The sequence below is a fragment of the Salmo salar genome, chromosome 29, assembly GCF_965601325.2.
Source record: "Salmo salar chromosome 29, fSalSal1, whole genome shotgun sequence".
NCBI classification, from domain to species: Eukaryota; Metazoa; Chordata; class Actinopteri; order Salmoniformes; family Salmonidae; genus Salmo; species Salmo salar.
The window spans coordinates 21811456-21824505 of NC_138319.1; positions in this window are offsets into that span (position 1 = coordinate 21811456).

Consider the following 13050-nt stretch of genomic DNA (forward strand, 5'->3'; position numbering starts at 1 on the left):
ACCTGCAATTTCAGAACATCACACAAAGGTAGCACAAGAATGGCAAACTGTACCCTTAAATACTTTGAAACAAGTTCATGTGAGTGGAATTTATGTTTAATGTCGAAATAATGCTTGTAGCCTACTTCATGACTTCAAACGTCTACGAATAAAAGCTCACATTTCCTGCAGAAGTCTATCGTTACAAGCCAAGACCTTGGTCAACTCATGATACAGACGGATAAAAGTTGATATTTGTCGGTTGATAGCATCACTCAGATCTATCTTACATTGAAATTACTTCGGGTAAATGTTAAATCATGCGAATATGCAACGGGAATAGGATTTTAGAATAAGTTACCTGACACGGCCTGCCTCTCTCCCCCCGAACTCAACCGGCCTTCACCAAGACAGGATCCTGTAGCCAAGGTGATGGTGACGTTGCTACGCCATATGTTGCCGTCATTACCACAGGTGAGTATCAAAATGTCCTGCTTGAGCTCTCAAATGTTTGCAATGTATCCTGAGTGTTTCGTAAAATATAAACATAATTCATTGAGTGAACGGTTTTGTGTCTAAATAGCGTACAAAAGGCCTAAGTTACATTATCCCAGGTGTCGAATTCAAAGTATATTTCCTTTCATCTGGCAGTATGGCTATAACGTTGGTGTAAGTAACTATTGCGTTGATACTATAATTCCAAATTTTGGCAAACGGGAAACAACAGCAAATGATGAGCACGTGAGCAACACTGTTACTGTTTGGTGTAACTGTTGAGTGCAAAGATAAGGTTTCAGCAATGGGTAGGCTACATCTGCCAGATGGCACCACCGTTGGTATTTTAAATGTTGATTTATTATTTATGCAGAGCAGATCTGCATGGTTTCAGACAACCTTTCAAAGAGATTTCACCATCACTGTATTTCCAGGGAGGAGTGATATTATGACTTTGCTATTTCTCAACATCAATTACAGTAATGAGGTCCCATCCAAGGTAAAGCCATCATACAGCTTTGTAAACATTCATTATGCAGTATGACAATTTACACAAAGGTTCCCCATGAATTATTTAGGATGGTTCATATAAACATTCTTGTCACAAAGAAAACCTGGAGTGCATTACAGCTGGTGTGAAGAATAGGTACAAAACACAGCATATTGCTTCCGTCACAATAGGCACAGGGCATGGCTAATGTCTCCAAAAGAAGAAACAGCCCTAGCTTTGTTATTTATTACTGAGGAACTACCTAGGCCATCGGTGGCCTTTTCATCTGAGGGAGAGAGATTGCTTGCATGAGAAATATCTTTCTTTCTTTGTTTCTTTTAGTGATTTGGAATCCATGTTACCATGTTTGATCATGAATAAGATGATAAACTAACATTCACCTAATTTATATTGGACAATGTACATTAGACATGAACTGGTTAGTTCCAGAGATGTACAGGTTACCTTTAATAGAGTGAAGAACATGCACAATAGAAAGAAGAAAAAAACACATCTAAACAAAACAGAGGACACCAAATCAATAATATAATTCCTGAAATAAAGTCCTTTGTTCAGTAAAACATAATTAGGCTTATACAATCACCAAACTACAGAGCTTAGCGTCATCTCTGTGCCTAATAAACTGGTTGTATATGTGATCTAAATAAGACATTCACCGATCTGGACTGCCCATTTTCCAGCTTAGTTGTCCTTGATCGTTTAAATGATTAAATATAGACCTAAATCTACGATCTGGCTCTATCTTATCCAATTAATTCTCAATGTAGGCATGAGACTGGTTAATGATGTTATCTTACCTAATTAACCTGCATAGGGATTCGACTCTAGGACAGGAATTGTTCATCCCTCATCTAAGTGTTCATTACTATCATTACCATAAAGGGACTAACTTATGATTTTGGCCGTTCTGGCACCATTAATTTAGATTGAGTCCTTTTTTGCTTCATTTCATTTTGGTTTTGCTTTGGGGTCATTTTTAATTATGGTAAAGACTGAAAATATGGAAATTCTCGAATACATTCAATTGCGGTCAAAACAATCACAGGGATAGCGTGAGATTTGCAAGCGATTTTGCTACTTTGGGTGATTTCAGACTTTAGATTTGCTTTTTTGTTCCCGGCGAGGCTCAGCAACAAACTGTACTTTGAAAACTCTCTTTTTTTTGTCAGCTTTCAGAATCAGCTTCACCCTATTAACGCTGCAGAATGCAAGGGGAATCAATAGCCTTCATTGGGCCATGTGTCATTTGTTAATCGGGTATTGATGAGAGTATTGACATGTGGCTAATTAATCTCAAGCCCAGCTCCAGCTTTCATATGTTTCCTTAATTATGTTCTTCATCTTAGTCCTCTGACATTGGCAGACTTACGCCTCGTGGTAGACAGTGAGTAAAGTTAGCTGTCAGGCTTTTCTTATTTTTTTTTTTACTCTCCCTGCCAAAGCAACTAAGCTCTCCCTGTTGTGCCATATACTTTAGTTCTTTGAAACTAGTGAAATAGTTTTATAGGCTTACTTGCATGTAATAGTTGCTTGCATGATCTACAATGTCAGGGTGGCATGGCATCATTGTACTAGCTATACTCAAACGGCAGTCAACACAGTCACATACTGTTAATGGATTTTGAATGTATTTTTTATAGCAATTAGGCAAACCCCGACTGTGACATTCATTGGAGTTATTTTTTTACTCTTCCAGCAACATGGGCGAGCAGCACTGTATAAACTGTATAAACAATTAAGCTGAAGCTGCATGTGGCCCAAATATACATTGCTCATTAACAAGTTGTGGTCTGCTGCAATGGCAGTGGTTCCCCTATAATGTCCCCATTTAGCGGACCACAGAGGCCACAGTAGCAGCCCCGGCCCTAACCCTCCTGTCATGGCACAGAGGCTCACAGACAGTTGGCTGTTTGATGTTTGGCTAGCCTGGGCATTGGGCTGGTTGGGTTTGCTTGCAGGCTGATCGATAGCGCTAGCACATTAGCACTCAGAGCACCTGAAGGTCAAGCCTGCCACGGGCAGCACCACAGGGCCCCACTGAGCAGCATTTCCCCAAATTACAGTATGCACTGCAACCGCCAAATCCAACTTTTTAGCCCGGTGGTTTGATTATTGTTTATAGATACAGAGGAGAATTAAAGCATGGCCTGCAGGCAGCATAATTATTTACAGCTGAAAACTCATATCATTATCAGCATGCTCCTAATTGCCAGAAGTAATATCAATGTTAGTTGATTAAGCGTATTTTTTTTCTCCCACTTCATAGAAATTGTTTTCCTTCAGCATATGGGGTGACGGTTTATCACAATACAGCTGTTCATCTTGCTTACTTTCTTTGTTCACAGCTCCAAAATATAATATTGCGGCATCTTCAGAGAGGAGCAATTGATTTCTGCACTTTTTGTAGTTTATTTACAAGGTCAATGTCACAATTATCTTCGTCTTCTGACGATAATGCGAAATCGTCATCTGAAAAGGTAGACCAATACGCAGCAGGTGTGTGGTTGTTCATTTTGAACATTTAATTAAATCAACACGAATACAAAAACAACAAACAAGAAACCGAACGATAAACTGACAGTCTGCAAAGCATAAAGCTCAACACAGAACAATCACCCACAAATCACACACACAAACACACCCTCATATATGGGACTCTCAATCAAAGGCAGATAGACAACACCTGCCTTCAACTGAGAGTCCCAACCCCAATTAACCAAACATAGAAACAGACATACTAGACAAATCATAGAATACCTGAAAACCAAACAGTGCCCAAAAACCCCGGAATACTTAAACCAAATGCCCCTTCAACAAAACACACCACCCCGAACCACATAAAACGAATACCCTCTGCCACGTCCTGACCAAACTACAATACCAATTAACCTTATACTGGTCAGGACCTGACAGTCAAACAGTACACACTACTATACACTGTAAAGATAATCTAGTTGTTTCAACAATACTGAACAAAAATATGAACGCAACATGTAAAGTGAAGAAGCTGATTAAACAGCATGACCATTACGCAAGTGCATCTTGTGCTTGGGACAATAAAAGGCCAATCTAAAATGGACAGTTTTGTCACACAACACAGTGCCACGAATGTCTCAAGTTTTGAGGGAGCGTGCAATTGGCATGCTGACTGCAGGAACGTCCACCAGAGCTGTAGCTAGAGAATGTAATGTTCATTTCTCTGCCTCCAACGTTGTTTTAGGGAATTTGTCAGTACGTCCAACCGGCCTCACAACTGCAGACCACGTGTAACCACACCACCCCAGGACCTCCATGTCGCGCTGTATAATGATAGAAGACAAGCGCAGGAATACGTAATAGGGTTTTTTATTTTCTTCACCCAAACAAAAGAGCGAGGTGTAAACCTCTAAATAATACATGGGACGAGACCCGTAAAACAAGTGCACAATAAAACGTAGCATGGAAGCCGATACAACAGCACAGGTGCTCACAAGACCAACGGACATGGTAACAATAACTGACAAGGACAATGGGGAACAGAGGGCACATATATATATACACATACTAATCAGGGGGAATGGGAACCAGGTGTACGTAATGAGACAAGACAGTCCAGGTTTGGTGGTAGTGAATCCAGTTCAGTGACTCCTAGAAGGCTGGTGACGTAGACCTCCGGAGCTGTTGAATGGAATGAGCAGCAGTACCGGGGGGGATCCGTGACAGTACCCCTCCCCTGGCGCGCTGCACCAGCAGCGGGACGACACCGGCTTCGGGGACCACCACAGGGACGCGGTACGGGTCGGTCAGGTGCCGACAGTGAAAATCCCTGGTCAGCGAAGCGTCCAGGATATCCACCGCAGGGCCCCAGCACCGCTTCCATGGGCCGTACCCCTCCCAGTCGATGAGGTTCTGGAGATGCCCCGCCCGACACCTCAAATCCAGGACTTCACGGACCGAGTACACCGGACCTCCCTCGATGTCCAGAGGAGGAGGCATGGCGTCACTGGGTCCAGCCTCAGCGAGGGGACCAGGCACCACTGGCCTGAGGAGAGACACATGAAAAGTCAGGTTAATGCGGTATTCAGCAGGGAGTTGCAAACCGTACGTTACCTAATTAACCCTCCTCAGGACTTTAAACGGCCCCACAAACCACGGACTCAACTTCTGGCATGGCAGGCGGAGGGGCCGGCAGAGGGTGGAGAGCCAGACCTGGTTGCCTGGAGAGAAGACAGGCGCCTCACTGCGGTGGCGGTCTGCCTTTTCTTGTGCTGACGCATGGCCCGCTGGAGACGAGTGTGCGCAGCATTCCAGGTCTCTTCAGCGCGCCAAAACCACTCGTCCACCGCAGGGGCCTCAGTCTGGCTTGGATGCCAAGGTACCAGGGCCGGCTGGTACCCCAACACGATCTGGAAAGGAGTGAGGTTAGTGGAGGAGTGGTGGAGGGAATTCTGCGCATACTCAGCCCAAGGTAGAAAATCCGCCCACTCCCCCGGCCGGTCCTGACAGTAACACCTCAGGAACCAGCCCACTTCCTGATTGACCCTCTCCACCTGCTCATTAGCTTGAGGATGGATACCCTCAAGGTGAGACTGACCGTGACCCCCAGGCATTCCATGAATGCTTTCCATACGCGTGAAGTGAACTGAGGGCCACGATCTGACACAATGTCCCCCGGATTCCCGTTGTGCCGGAAGACGTGCGTAAAAAGAGCCTTTGCATGGCCGACGGGAGCCCAGGCAGAGGAACAGGCGACAAGCTTTGGAAAACCGGTCCATAACAATGACAACGGTGGTGTGACAAAGTCCACTGAGAGGTGAGACCAGGGTCATTGTGGAACCGGCAGGGGAAGGAGCTTTCCATAAGGGAGGTGTCTGGGTGTCTTTGACTGGGCACAGATGGAGCAGGAAGAGACGTAAACCCGGGCGTCCCTAACCAAGTTGGGCCACCAGTACTTCACAGTCAGGCAGGCGATGGTACGGCCTATCCCGTCACAGGCGCCGTGTGCGCCCAGGTAAGGAGGCGGTCCCGCACACCCGTGGGCACGTAGGCGCGGTTCTCCGGGCACTGTGCAGGTGCGGGTTCCGTATGTCGGCGTCCACGTCCCACACCGCTGGTACGATGATACGGGACGGAGGGGACAGAGCGTCCGCCTTCACGCTCTTCGAGCCTGGCCTATAAGAATGCGTGATTTGGAACCTGGCGAAGAATAGAGCCCACCTGGCCTGTCTCGGGTTTAGCCTCTTCGCTGCCCTGATGTACTCCAGGTTGCGGTGGTCCGGCCACACCAGGAAAGGTTGTTTGGACCCCTCCAGCCAGTGCCTCCATGCCTTCAGAGCCTTCTTGACCGCCAAGAGTTCCCGGTCCCCTACGTTGTAGTTCCTCTGGGCAGGGCTCAGCGGCTTGGAGTAAAAGACACAGGGTCGCAGCTTTGGAGGGGTTCCGGTGCGCTGGGACAGCACTGCCCTGACTCCTACTTCGGAGGCATCCACCTTTGGAGGCATCCACCTCGCCGAAAAACATGGCTGACGTTTTACATTCTCCCAACCAATTGTGCTATTTTCTTATTTTTTTGGGGCGTTTTGTGTAACTTATTTTTTAACTTATTGTGTACACAATGTTGCTGCTAAGAGACTTATGACCGAAAATAATTTCTGGACGTCAGAAAAGCGATTACTCACTGCGGACTGGAATAAACTTTTTCCGTTAACGAGTCCGACGAAAAGGATATCCTGTTTTCACTGGAACAGGCCCAGATCCACACCTTTTGTGTGAAGAAAAGACACCGGAAATGAGGCCGCAGATCGGGCACCCTTCTGAAGATCTGGAGCCAAGCGAGTAAACTCCCATTGCCTTCCATTCTTCTTGCCAACCTGCAATCATTGGAAAATAAAATTGATGACCTACTACAATTAAGATTATCCTACCAACGGTACATTAAAAACTGTAACATCTTATGTTTCACCGAGACGGGGCTGAACTAAGATACAGACAATATAGAGCTAGCGGGATATTCCATGCACCGGCATAACAGAGACGCTACCTCTGGTAAGACGAGGGGTGGGGGTGTGTGTCTTTTTGTCAATAACAGCTGGTGCGCGATGTCTAATATTAAAGAAGTCTCGAGGTATTGCTCGCCTGAGGTGGAGTACCTTAGGATAAGCTGTAGACCACACTATCTACCAAGAGAGTTCTCATCTTTATTATTCTTATAAGAAATCCCGCTATGTCCTCAGACAAACCATCAAACAAGCAAGCGTCAATACAGGATTGAGATTGAATCCTACAACACCGGCTCTGAAGCTCGTCGGATGTGGCAGGGCTTGAAAACTATTACGGACTACAAAGGGAAGCCCAGACGCGAGCTGCCCAGTGACACGAGCCTACCAGACGAGCTAAATTCCTTTTATGCTCGCTTTGAGGCAAGCAACACTGAAGCATGCATGAGAGCACCAGCTGTTCTGGATGACTGTGTGATAACACTCTCGGTAGACGATGAGAACAAAACCTTTAAACAGGTCAACATTCACAAAGCCGCTGGGCCAGACAGATTACCAGGATGTGTACTCAAAGCATGCACGGTCAACTGTCAAGTGTCTTCACTGACATTTTCAACCTCTCCCTGACCGAGTCTGTAGTACCTACATGTTTCAAGCAGACCACCAAAGTTCCTGTGCCCAAGGAAGCGAAGGTAATCTGCCTAAATGATTACCGCCCCGTGGCACTCACGTCGGTAGCCATGAAGTGCTTTGAAAGGCTGGTCATGGCTCACATCAACAGCATCCTCCCGGACACCCTAGACCCACTACAATTCGCATATCGCCCCAACAGATCCACAGATGACACAATCTCAATCGCACTCCACACTGCCCTTTCTCACCTGGACAAAAGGAACACCTATGTGAGAATGCTGTTCATTGACTACAGCTCAGCGTTCAACACCATAGTGCCCATGAAGCTCATCACTAAGCTAAGGACTCTGGGACTAAACACCTCCCTCTGCAACTGGATCCTGGCCTTCCTGACAGGCCGCCCCCAGGTAGTAAGAGTAGGCAACAACACGGCTGCCACGGTGATCCTTAACACTGGGGCCCCTCAGGGGTGTGTACTTAGTCCCCTCCTGTATTCCCTGTTCACCCAGGGAACCCTCCAACACCATCATTAAGTTTGCTGACGACACAACAGTGGTAGGCCTGATCATCAAAAATGATAAGACGGCCTATAGGGAGGAGGTCAGAGGACTGACAGTGTGGTGCCAGGACAACAACCTCTCCCTCAATGTGAGCAAGACAAAGGAGCTGATCGTGGACTACAGGAAAAGGCGGGCCGAACAGGCCCCCATTAACATCGACGGGGCTGTAGTGGAGTGGAGTGAAGAGGGCACGACAAAACCTTTTCCCTCTCAGGAGACTGAAAATATGTGGCATGGGTCCCCAGATCCTCAAAAGGTTCTACAGCTGCATCATTGAGAGCATCCTGACCGGATGCATCACCGCCTGGTATGGCAACTGCTCGGCATCTGACCGTAAAGCACTACAGAGGGTAGTGCGAACGGCCCAGTACATCACTGGGGCCAAGCTTCCTGCCATCCAGGACCTATATAATAGGCGGTGTCAGAGGAAAGCCCATAAAATTGTCAGAGACTCCAGTCACCCAAGTTATAGACTGTTTTCTCTGCTACCGCACGGCAAGCGGTACTGGAGAGCCAAGTCTAGGACCAAAAGTCTCCCCAACAGCTTCTACCCCCAAGCCATAAGACTGCGAAACAATTCATAAAATCGCCACCAGACAATTTACATTAACCCCCACCCCTTTTGTACACTGCTGCTACTCGCTGTTTGTTTGTTTGTTACCTATGCAGTGGCTTTACCCCCACCTACATGTACAGATTACCTCAAATATCCTGTACCCCCGCACACTGACTCACTACCAGTGCCCCCTGTATATAGCCTCGTTATTGTTATTCTTATTGTGTTACTTTTTATTATTACTTTTTATTTTAGTCTGCTTTTTATATTTTCTTCTTGAACTGCACTGCTGGTTAAGGGCTTGTAAGTAAGCATTTCACGGTAAAGTCTACACTTGTTGTATTTGGCGCATGTGACAAATAAAGTTTGATTTGATTTCAAGTGAGGGATTGGGATGTGCCAGCACAGGAGCAGTGGTGAAGCATGCCTTTAGTGTCTCGAACGCCCTCTCCGCCTCCGCCGTCCAATGAAGCCGCTGGGGACCTACTCTCAGCAGGGAGGTAAGAGGCGCGACCACCGTGCTGAAGCCTCGGATGAACCTCTGGAAATAGGTGGCGAACCCCAGGAATTGCTGGACTGCTTTCACGGAGTTGGGGGATGGGCCATGACCTCACTGCGCTGACGCATTGCTCCTCCATCTCCAATCCCGCCGTGGATATGAGGTAGCCCAAAAAGGACACGGACCACTGGAAAAACAAACACTTCTCTTGTTTAACATATAGATCATGCTCCAACAGTCTACCCAGCACAGACCTGACTAATGAGACATGCTGGGCACGGTCAGCAGAATAGACCAAAATGTTGTCTATATAAACCACTACGCTTCGTCCCAGCATGTTTCGAAACACTTTGTTAATAAAGGCCTGGAAGACTGAAGGAGCATTAGACAGGCCAAAAGGCATTACGAGACACTCGTAATGGCCCTTGGTCGTGGAAAAGGCAGTTTTCCATTCGTCGCATGCAGGAATGCGCACCAGATTGTAGGCTCTCCTCAAGTCCAGTTTCGTGAAATACTGCGCCCTGTGCATTTACTCGATGATGGTTGGGATGAGGGGTAAAGGATAGCTGAACTTGACAGTGGCTTTATTCAGAGTTTGATAATCAAAGCAGGGGTGCAGCGCCACATCTTTCTTTTTAACAAAAAATAAGCTTGAGGAGGCTGGTGACGTAGAGGGGCCAGTAAAACCCTGCTGGAGGCTCTCCTGTACATAGGTCTCCATGGCCTCGCATAGGAGAGGGAATAGACGTGTCCTCTCGGGAGGGCTGCGTCAGACAGCAGGTCAATGGCACAGTCCCAGGGGTGATGAGGCAGGCATGTATCCTGGGTCTTTGAGAAAACCCGGTGCAGATCCTGGTACTCCTCCGGTAACTCCACTTGAGGGGCGAGGTCTGGACTTTCCACCGTAGTGGTGTTGATAGACACTGCGAGACACCTCACCTGACACTCCTGCGACCAACCCAGCAGTCTCCCCTCGGACCAGGAAATAACAGGGTTATGCCAACTCAACCAGGGGAAACCTAAAACAACGGGATGCGTGGGGGTGTCTATAATCAAAAAGGTGATCTGTTCTGAAGGAGTGCCATGGGTCAGCAGAGAAACGGGAACAGTGATGTGATGTACGAGGGCTCGAACCGGAATGGGTGACTGTAGGGGAACCAAAGGAATGCGTAATACAGTGGCCAGTGCGCTATCTAAAATATTCCCAGCAGCTCCGGAATCAATCAGAGCTAATGGGAGTGAGGGGTTAGAGATTCAGGGAATTTAATGGGAAAACACACTGGTTGAGTTGACAGAAAAGGAGGGGAGATCTTGCATCCTACCTGGGTTGGAGCAGGAGAATTCCCTGGCTTGTCGCCTATTAGTGGATAGAGGACAGGTCAGGGAGAAATGACCGCTTTCTCCACAATGGGAGCAGATGCCAAGATTCCTCCTCCTCCCACGCTTTGCCTCAGGCAAATGTGCAGAGCCCACCTCCATCGGCTCTGGCTACGGTGCAGGTGTAGCCATGGGCTGCGGATTCCGCGCAGGTCTTCGTCGGGGCCGCAGGAGGTTGTCCAAACAAATTGCCATGCTGATGAGCTGGTCAAGTGACAGGTTGTCATCATGGCAGGCTAACTCCATCTGTACCTTCTCCCGCAGTCCACTGCGGAACACGGTGACCAGAGTCGACTCGTTCCATCCGGTGGAGGCCGTGATGGTCCGGAACTCCAGAGCGAACTCCGAGGCGGTCCTAGATCCCTGGCGTAGTCGGAATAGGCGCTCCACAGGATGATCAAACACCGAGCGGAAGAGGAGGGTGAATCGCTCGTAGGACTCGACCTCGGGTCCGCCCGCTTCTTCACCTGTGGGATCGTCTGAGACCAGCCACTCGGAGAGCTGAAGAAATTGTGGGTTTGTACAACCAAATAATTTCTGCACAAACTGTCGGAAACGGTCTCAAGGAAGCTCATCTGCGTCGTCCTCATCAGGGTCTTGACCTGACTGCAGTTCGGCGTCGTAACTGACTTCAGTGGGCAAATGCTCACCTTTGATGGCCACTTCGCACGCTGGAGATGTGTGCTCTTCGTGGATGAATTCCGGTTTCAACTGCACCAGGCAGATGGCAGAAAGCGTGTATGGCGTCGTGTGGGCGAGCATTTTGCTGATGTCAATGTTGTAAACAGAGTGCCCCATGGTGGGGTTATGGTATGGGCAGACATAACCTACGGACAATGAACACAGTTGTATTTTATTGATGGCAATTTGAATGTAGAGAAATACCATGACAAGATCCTGATGCCCATTGTTGTGCCAATCACCCGCCGCCATCACCTTATTTTTCAGCGTGATAATTCACGGCAACATGACGCAAGGATATGTACACAATTCCTGAAAGCTGAAAATGTCCCAATTCTTCCATGGGCTGCATACTCACAAGACATGTCTCCCATTAAGCATGTTTGGGATGCTCTGGATTGACGTGTACGACAACACGTTCCAGTTCCCCCCAATATTCAGAAACTTCGCAAACATAGTCAACTTAAAATGATGAAATTGTTAATTCAACTAGAAATTATTATTTGTTCATCTTACCTACAAAAGGCTGTGGAACTAGTTACACACACATAGTCATTTTAACATACAATGTTTTCAACTTACATATTTGACACACATGATTACATTGTGCTTGTTCATTTATACAATAAATATTATTCAACATTTCATCATCTGAGATTCGAACCAACAACCTAGGTTCATGGTATTCTGATCTTCCTGCTATGCCATAATGTCTGAGACAATTTGAGCAAACACATCATTTTAAGTTGACTTTATTCAGAAACAAATGATTGATTAAGCAAATTTTGGGCTACCGTAGACCTATAGCTCTCTCTGCCATCAAAACGTCAAAATATTTTGTCATATACTGTATTTAAGCTTGTAAGAAAGATTAAGCTATAAATAACCAGACCGGTGAAGGAAAAATACATAAACCTGAAAGCTACTTTATTATTCACATTTAGATTACTCAAACATGAATGTAGTGTTGCAGTGTTTGCAAGCCACTGTATGAACTTAATCTCTTTTGAAACCTAGAAATGCACTCATCATAAGCCTAGTATTTCTATTTTATACACTTTGATCATGTCAACTTAGGTTTAGGCTAATGTCTTGAGCAATCTTTTTGGATATTTATTATAAAGACCAAATATATAGTTAGTAAATTGGCCGAGTAGGTTGTTGTCGAAAGAACACACGTCATTTTCAGTCATGATGACTGGAATTGGTTCACACCACAAACATGGAAAGATGATTGTTTAAAAATCCCAGTCTCACTATTATGAGAAAAAAAGATCACTGTACCAACTTGCCCAATAAAGTTTATTTTTGTTTATTTTAGAATAGCTTTATCTAAAATGTTTTTTAGTTCATCTTAAAATCTCTGTAATTCAAGCTGTCACAAAGTTTTTTTCTGGCTTGCTTGCTTAGTTCTGCACTTCCATTTATGTGTAAGTATTAAACATCACTAGTTCCCTTGAACCTCCGAGTGCATGCAGACTTGTACTGCACGTAAGGACTGAAGGGTGGTGGGTGTTTGAATGTTTTGTGAGATTGTGCTCCGCTTCAGCATAGCTTTTGGGAAAGAGCTTTTCTGCACTCGGAACGTGTAGGGGGGGGGACGAAGTCTGTCAAGCATGATATATTTAATATGCATAGAGAAGAAAGAAAGAAAGACTTTTAGCAGAATGTTCTGCTTTCTTTGAATGCATCATGCCTGCTGCTTGTGATAAAACAAGAAACTAATGTGTCCTCAAAAGATTATGTCTACGAGGCAGGGAAGGGAACGCAAGGAATCCATCTTG